The 7,561-nt window shown below is 48.0% G+C and overlaps 1 protein-coding gene across 2 annotated transcripts in view; it reads right to left on the reverse strand.

The window, feature by feature from the left end:
* The window catches only part of CHRM2 (cholinergic receptor muscarinic 2), a 103,783-nt gene extending 98,717 nt beyond the window's left edge, over positions 1 to 5,066 (reverse strand). The window contains exon 1 of one of the 2 annotated variants that reach the window (XM_054068170.1): positions 4,621 to 5,066. The gene's annotated coding sequence lies outside the window, so the exon portion shown is untranslated. The remainder of the gene's footprint in view (positions 1 to 4,620) is intronic. The other variant, XM_054068179.1, reaches the window with a different exon arrangement.
* Positions 5,067 to 7,561: the final 2,495 nt, after the last annotated feature.

Consider the following 7,561-nt stretch of genomic DNA (forward strand, 5'->3'; position numbering starts at 1 on the left):
CCTTGATTTGAAAGAATGTAATTAAGATCAGAATCTAGCCCATGAAGTCAAAAGAGATACTAGAAAGACATCTAGTCAAAAAGAAAACATGCAGAAGGCTCTCATCAAAGCAGCTGGCCCTAAGCAACGGTCTGTTTCATTTTATGCTTATCCTATTCTTAAAAATGAATACATGAAACACATGGACTACTAAAATCCCATTGTGCATCTTATTGTGTATCACTGGCAAATATTCTTTAGGAAGTGTTTGACGGAAATGAGATGAACCTCACTTTGACCTGTCCCACCACATCAAATGAAAAAGGTCTCTTTGGAACACCTACTGATTTGTATCTCTCTCTACAAGGAACAGATGTTGTTAAATATAGGAAATGATACAGCTTTAATGGTAGGACAGAGTTGAAAATGACGAGTAGCTCCACAGCCGAAAGCATTTTTACACTGGAACAAGCTCAGGGCTCGTGGGAAAGGGATGCAGCCTTTTGCTACAACTCCAGGGGTGGACTCATCTTTCAATTCTGCTCATTTGTATCGGAGAGATGTAGGAAGGGAGAGGGCTAAGTCAGCAAGAGTGCCTACTCAGCTTGGTACAGAGGGCTAGGGACTGCAATCTGCTAGGTAGAGGTAGTTGGCATTCAGCTGGTGGGATGAAGACAAGTGAGTAGATAACTGCATCTTTTGGGCAGCTTCCACCCAGGAAAACCTGTGGAGACCCTGGAAAACTGAAAGCTATCTTTGCCAAAATATAGCAGCTGGAAAAGACAGGTAGGCTGTTGTGTGTGGAGTGTGTTAATTGTTTAATTTAATTGCAGCAGTTCTTAGTGTATGGTCCTTTGTGAAGTCTGGTTCTTAAAAACCAGAATTCAGGCTCAGATTTAACAGATCTTGAAATGCTACCATACGGTTTAAGCTTTTTAAGATTTAAGGCTACAAGCATTTGTGAAAAACTTATCCCTGTCATTCATATGAGCTGGATCTAAGCCCTTTCAGGTTTTCTTAGCCTGATTACTGTTGTCCGCTCATCCACCCCCCTAAAGAGCCCATAGAAGGTCAGGGTAGCATTTTCACAAGTGAGTAATCCTCTTCCGTGCCTCCAAATCTCTGAGAATTACTGCAAGTTGTTGGAAACTGAGAAGCTCAAAACCAGAGGTATCCAAAATTTGTGAATAAATAGTGAGATACAGACTGGGCTTCCTACTTATTTAATTTCTTCCTACTTATTCCTCCATAGTTTAACCCACTCCACACGACCTGGAGCGTTAGCCTTTGGGTGACCAAACAAGGATCAGCTGAACCCCACCTGCCCTTTTTTTTTTGGCAGCTTATGATTTAAAAAGTGGAAGAATTGGCTGGAAACAGACACTGGCAAGAATGTCCTTATCTTGTACTACTTGTTTCTCTCCCATCCCTGTAGTTTGCTATCAAACCTTGCATCCCTGTGCCCCAGGACACTCTCCCTCACCTGCCTATTACCCTAGAGGGCACAGAGTTCTGGGCTTAGAGCTGGAAATACCACTCTCCATGGATTCCTACTTTCCATTAAATTAAACTCAACTTTCAAAGAGGTCTTGATTTCACAAAAAGGCACTCTGATTCATTACTACCAGTTTGTCTGTGCTGCATTGCTATGGAAACGAGACCAGAAAATAAGTCTTTTGCATGTAGGTCATGATATTAGTGGAGAAGAGAAAGTCTGGGTTGAACGGGTGAGTGAGTTACAGGAGTGAAGTGGGACAGAGTAACTGCCTGGGACTGGGGCGTGTATCAACAAAAACAGGGGATTTCATAGTAGACGTCCTCAGAAGAGTATGGAACCTGACACCCAATGGGCTGAAAGATCCAAGCACTCGGAACAAAGGAAAGCCATGAAACACACACAAGGAGTCATCCCAGAAATGACAATCCAAATCATAGTGGGGCACGGGACTGAACGCATGAGCAAAATAAAATGCTTCTATTTGCAGACACTATATTTTGCTGATGGCCTTGGTTTCCCCCTTTCTGTGTCTTAATCTCCCTCTTGGGTGATGCCACAGCACGGCATGGCTGCTGCCCCTTCCACCTCCTCAGGACACTCCCAGACATGCATGGTCCAGATCTCCCCAAACTCTGCCCAGATATAGAGTTACAACGTTTTGGGTAGAGGATATTACTTAAAATCTTGAGTTTGGACAGGAGAAGAGGACCATCTCTCCTTTTTATAATTTTGCCCTCCATCTAACCCAACTTGAGGACACCCTAGATCTTTCTCCCAATACACGGAACACCTTCATTGAGCAGAATGCAATGCAGAAATCACAGAGAGCTGTGAGAAGAGGCAGAGAGGGCAACTCAGTGGGGCACACGCTCGCTAAGTCAGCAAGCCACCTGCACTTGTTGCTCTCCTAATGCAAAATCAAACAGAGCTGCGTTTGCAGTCCAAGGCTCCTGCAGAAGGGAAATTTGACCAAAGTTATGGTCAAAAAGAACCTAAGGGACAGAAGGAGAATACTTTGTGCAGCTTAGCGCAGTTTATAGATGAGTCACTGAGAGCAGCTGGTGTCATAAACCATGCAATCAAGGCTGGTGTGTATTTAGACAGGGGCTGTGATTGCAGGCGATGCAATACCATAAAAGCAGAGAGCGTACATACTTCTGATCTCCTTATTAACTTTACTCATTATCAGTACTTTTTCGTTGGTGGTTTTTGTGGTTTTTTTTTCCCCCACAAAACTGCAAGAGCAGACTGTCAAGCAGAGGTTGGCCTTTCTCCTTTTTTTTTTTTCCTCTTGCCTTTTTTCCTTCTGCAAAGGGAAGATCTTCCTTAATGGATAGGTACAAGACAATGTGTGCACACACACTGGTTGACACGCAAAAATGAGGAGAGGCATTATTTTGGCTAGATTTGTAACAAGAATTACCTTCTTCCCAGTGCCCTCTTCCAGTAAAAAAAAAAAAAAAAGAAAAAAAAAAAAGCAGAAAGCTAAATTTCCTTACCCTAAAGGAACATTAGCACATAAAAATAGTAGGAAAAAACAATCTTACAGGGTAGGGAGGAAAAGTCCCTTTTCTTTTCCCTAGAGAAGGGGTAAGGACACCCCTAGGCCCTCGGGAATGAGTTCCAAGCCCTGTCAGCCCCTCTCGGAGCTGGCAGCGGGCTGCACTGTGGAGGCAAAGTCACTTCCCGGGAATGCCGCACCGGGTGGTGCGGGCACCCGCGGCCCCTTGCGGGCACACCAGCCAAGGGGAGAAGCCGGTCTTGCCTCTTCCAGCCTATTCCCTCCACGGGGCATTACCCTGGCACTCGGACAGTCGCGGGAAGGCGGCGAGGGCGCAGACCGGTGGAAAGCCGCTAAATGAAGAGTGACCCAGAATGGGGCGGAGGAGGGTCTCGGCTTGTGCCCGAGAAGAAACAGCCTGGAAAGCACTTTGCCCCTCCAGAACCTCCGAAATGTCTGGGCTCAGAGGGGGCATCAGGACCTGAGTGCCTGGGAGCTGGTGCTGAGAGGCAATTCTCCCACAGCTTGGTCTGAGCTCCCTCTCAAGGCATCAGCTCGCTCATTCTGGCCACAACCACTCCGTGGCGGAAGCATGGGTGAAAGGGAAAGGAGCCTGGAGGCACACCCGAGACCAGCTCAGCCCTGCCAGGGGCTCAGTGAGGCCGGGAGAGCAGGGGGAGACAGACCCTACCCTGGAGCATCCTCGCCCGCAGCACACGCGGCTCCCTGACCGCAGCGGGAACCCGACCCAGGGGGCACCAAGCCAGGGAAGAGAGCTCGGAAATGAGCCGGGGAAACCCCACACCTTCCCTGCATCCAGCAGTGCTCCGCATCCGCGGGAACCTGAGGTCTGAGACAGCAGAGACCCAGGGAGGCACACGCTCTTCAGGAAGGATGCTGAGAAGGGCAAGGGACCGCACTGACACAGCTGGAGCCTCCTCACCTGATATCCCGAGTCCCTGCCTGGTCCCTGGTAGGACAGGGATTCCCCCACTCCCATCTCTGCCCTCCCTCCAGCGGGCAAACTCCGCTCCCGGCCCCCGGTGACATTTTGCAGGAGTCACCAATAAATGTGTCACAGCAGGATTTAGGAAGGGTAGTCTAGGAGATATCCCTGTGTCGGAATGCAGCATCTACGTAGAAAACCCGTGGACAGGTGCTTGGAAAACGCGAGGATTTCTCTCAATCCGGCCACTATGTCTCTCCTTCCCCGCTACGCCACTCTAGACTCGATTCTGGCATCAATAGAACAACTGTAGCTCAACAGAGGCAGACTCTGTGCTGGGGGCAATGGCATTGCCTTCCCTCCTCTCACTGCCTTCCCCTCGGTGACCCGCACTGCTACGGACTCTTTCAGCAAAAGTTTCCCTACGTTTTGTTCTGTTGCTTCTGCCGGGAAGTAAAACGTAAGCTCTTTTCTTGGACATTATTTTCTCGGCGGGAGCTTCTCTGTGACAGCAGCAGATGAAATCATAGGTACGGAGAGGAAGGGAGGAGAGGACAAGATATAAAATAAAATAAAATAATATAAAATTTTAACAAAAGAAAAAAAAAGAGAGAAAATGAAACAAAACCAGAGGAAATGTCAGTTAAAAAAAAAAAAAAAAAAAAAAAAAGAAGTACAAACCCAAAGCTTTCCTACCTGTGATCCAGTTAGCAGAAGTTGCATGCCATCCCGCTGGAAGCGGCTGGTTGCGAGCGGCAGCTGCGGAGTCGCACCGGCTCTGGCGGCAGAGGCATGCGGGCTGCGCGCAGTCAGAGCCCAGAGCCAGCCGCTTTATCTTTCTCTTCCATATCTTCCAAGGGGAGGGAGGGGGGCTGGGGTGGGGGAAAGACAGATTACTCGGTACTGTGATAATGGAGGGAAAGCATAATGGTTTGGAAGCTTTAAACAAGAGGTGGCATTGTCCGGGCTGATGGAGTTTTTGTCTCTCCCTCGCTCGTTCTCTCCCTCCCACAGGCACAGACACACACATATACACGCACACCCTCCGTGGCCCTGGCCTTTGGAAGTCTCTGCTTCAGTTCGTCCAAGTTGAGCTTTTTTTTTTTTAAAAAAAAAGAAAAGGTAAAGCAATAGTGCTCTCAAACCTGGGTTAACGGCTTAGACAACACTGGAGAAATTAAAAAAAAAAAAAAAAAGCAGAAGCTGAGACTCCTAAGTGAGCTGGTAATAATTCATACTTCCACCAGCTCTTCTGAGGAAATGAGGGCAAGCTGCCACCTTTATGAGGGTGGTGGTGAGGGAGGGAAACGGGACGCCTAGGTGAGCATCCCGGGTGAGTGTCCTTGCCGGGGTGCTGCAGCTGTGGGTCTGCTTGCTGCTCGCCCGCGGGGCTGTGCGTGTGGTGTATGTGGGGGGGGGTGAGCTCGAAGTGGGCTCGATTAGCTGCAATGGGCAGGCAATTTCTGCAGAGAACACTTACAATTTTCTTTCAATATGACAGGATTAGTTGCTGTTGAAGGCTCTCCTCCAATAAGATCAGCAGTGCTCTCTGATTTGGTAGCTTTGCTGAATAGAAATGACTGGTACTCGGCATCTCTCAACACACTCTCTCCCTCATCAGACACTCCCCTCTTCCTCATCAGAAGTCTTTATCTACAATTTGCACATCAGAATTGGGTTTGGGAGAGGAAGTTGGGGTGGTTTTAGTGATCTTTTTGGTTTGGTTTGGTTTTGTTTGTTTGGTTTTTTTTTTTGTTTGGTTTTGTTGTTGGTTTCATTTTTTTTTTTTCAGTTACTTCTTCTTCTTTCCCTGCAACGTTCTCTATATTCTTGGTTACATTTTTGTGCACAGTTCCATTACAGCTGTAAGTCTTAAGTGATGTATAGGAGGAGAGAGAAAGATCTTGCTTTTAGATTATTGTGGACATCAGAGTATCCATGTATATGAGAAAATGTTACGATAAATCCTGTTTAGTTTTTTAAATTTATTATTTTGCTGAAGTATTCATGGAAAATGAAGTATACTCATGAAGTATTCATGGAAAATTGCTACGTCGGCACAATAACAAACTAGGGGAAAAAGATACATTTTGGCACAATAACACACTAGGGGAAAAAGATACATTTTTAAGAATAAAAGTTAATTCTCCTTGGGTGTAAATCATTCCCTTTAATTACTAGTCATTAGGCTCGGAAGTATTTAGTTTACTTAAGGAATCTTGCCAGTTCAATGGAAATAATCTAGGTATAAACATCTTCAGGTTTGCTTTGTCTCTATTTGCCTCTCTCCAGGACTGGAATTGATTTGTGGTCTGGGGGTGATGTTTTTTCCACAACATGTCTGTCGAGGTGGAAAGCAGGAGAGAAGAGCCCATTTCACCCGTTGTTGGAGAATAATATAGGGAAGTGACAAGAAGTGAAGAAGAAAAAGAGATGCATCTCATTAAGGCGAACCTGGTTTCTGACTACTGCCTGCCCTGCCCTTCCCGACCCTTCTCTCTCTTGAAGGGCCGACAGAGCCACTGCCCAACCACTCCCTTCTTCTCCACTCCAAAATCCCCTTCTCTTCGCAGAAAATTGGCTTAGCCTAAGTTTGCTTCAGGCAAAGGAATTGCTTACACTACTTGCACACATTTAGCTCTCAGGGGTGGATTACCTTCAGGGTAGCAGGACTCTGGAAATATTCTGCTCTGTCCTGGGGTGGGTGCCCTTGGTGGCAGGCCTAGCTTGGAGGTCAGAAGCTCTGGACTTTTGTGGTAGTCGTGCTTAAGTGTTACACAAGTCTGTGTTTCTCTAATCGAAAGCACTTTCACAGAGTTTGAAGGTTGGATTGCTCGTAGCTCTTCAGGAGCAGCAAGGCAGCTGGGACCTCATGTCTGCTCCTTGGTTTCTTAGCCCTCACAGAAAATTTTCCTTAGACTTCAGAGCAGAGTTAGAAGACAGTTGTGTGGATGACTCAAACGAGATTTGCTACCAGGACGTTTGAAGCAATCCATGAGCAGGCTGTAGCCTTGTAGGGCTGCTCTGCCGCAGGCACAGCCACCCCAGGGCAGAGGACGTCCACCCCGTCCTTTGCAAGACAGCCCGGCCACCCTCTGCACCTCCCACGGGCCGTCTCCGAGACCTCGGGGCTTAACATTCATTTTAACATTCATTTATTTTAACATTCATTAATCATCATCAGCCCCAAAAGGGACAATGCCTGCCTCCTCTTCCCCTTAGTAATATCATTGTTATTTCCCCCCCCCCCCTCCCAGCGACGTTGAGAGATTGTGCACGTTGATTTCTGGAGATTTAATTAGAATTCGATAACCTCGGTCACGAAACAGCCCTTCCCAAAGCGAGGAGCAAGGGGCCGGGGGTGGGGGGGTGGCCCTGACCCGGGGCAACCCTGGAAGCACACAGCAGTCTTCGGGACTGTCTCTCCCTCCGTTGCAGGAGAGGAGCAGAGGTGTCGGGGTTTGCTCCCCGCAGCTCGCTGCTTCCCTCCGCGGGGGTGAAGGCAGGAGGTGCCTCCAGGCTGGGGCTGCGGCTCCGGCTCGGCGCGGCTCTACCCAGCTGCAGGGGGCTCCCCAATGCCGTGCTGCTCAGCGCTCTATGGTCTTACGGCTGCAGAGCTCGGGCTGCTGGGGACACA

The sequence above is a fragment of the Cuculus canorus genome, chromosome 1 (genome assembly GCF_017976375.1).
Source record: "Cuculus canorus isolate bCucCan1 chromosome 1, bCucCan1.pri, whole genome shotgun sequence".
Classification (NCBI taxonomy): domain Eukaryota; kingdom Metazoa; phylum Chordata; class Aves; order Cuculiformes; family Cuculidae; genus Cuculus; species Cuculus canorus.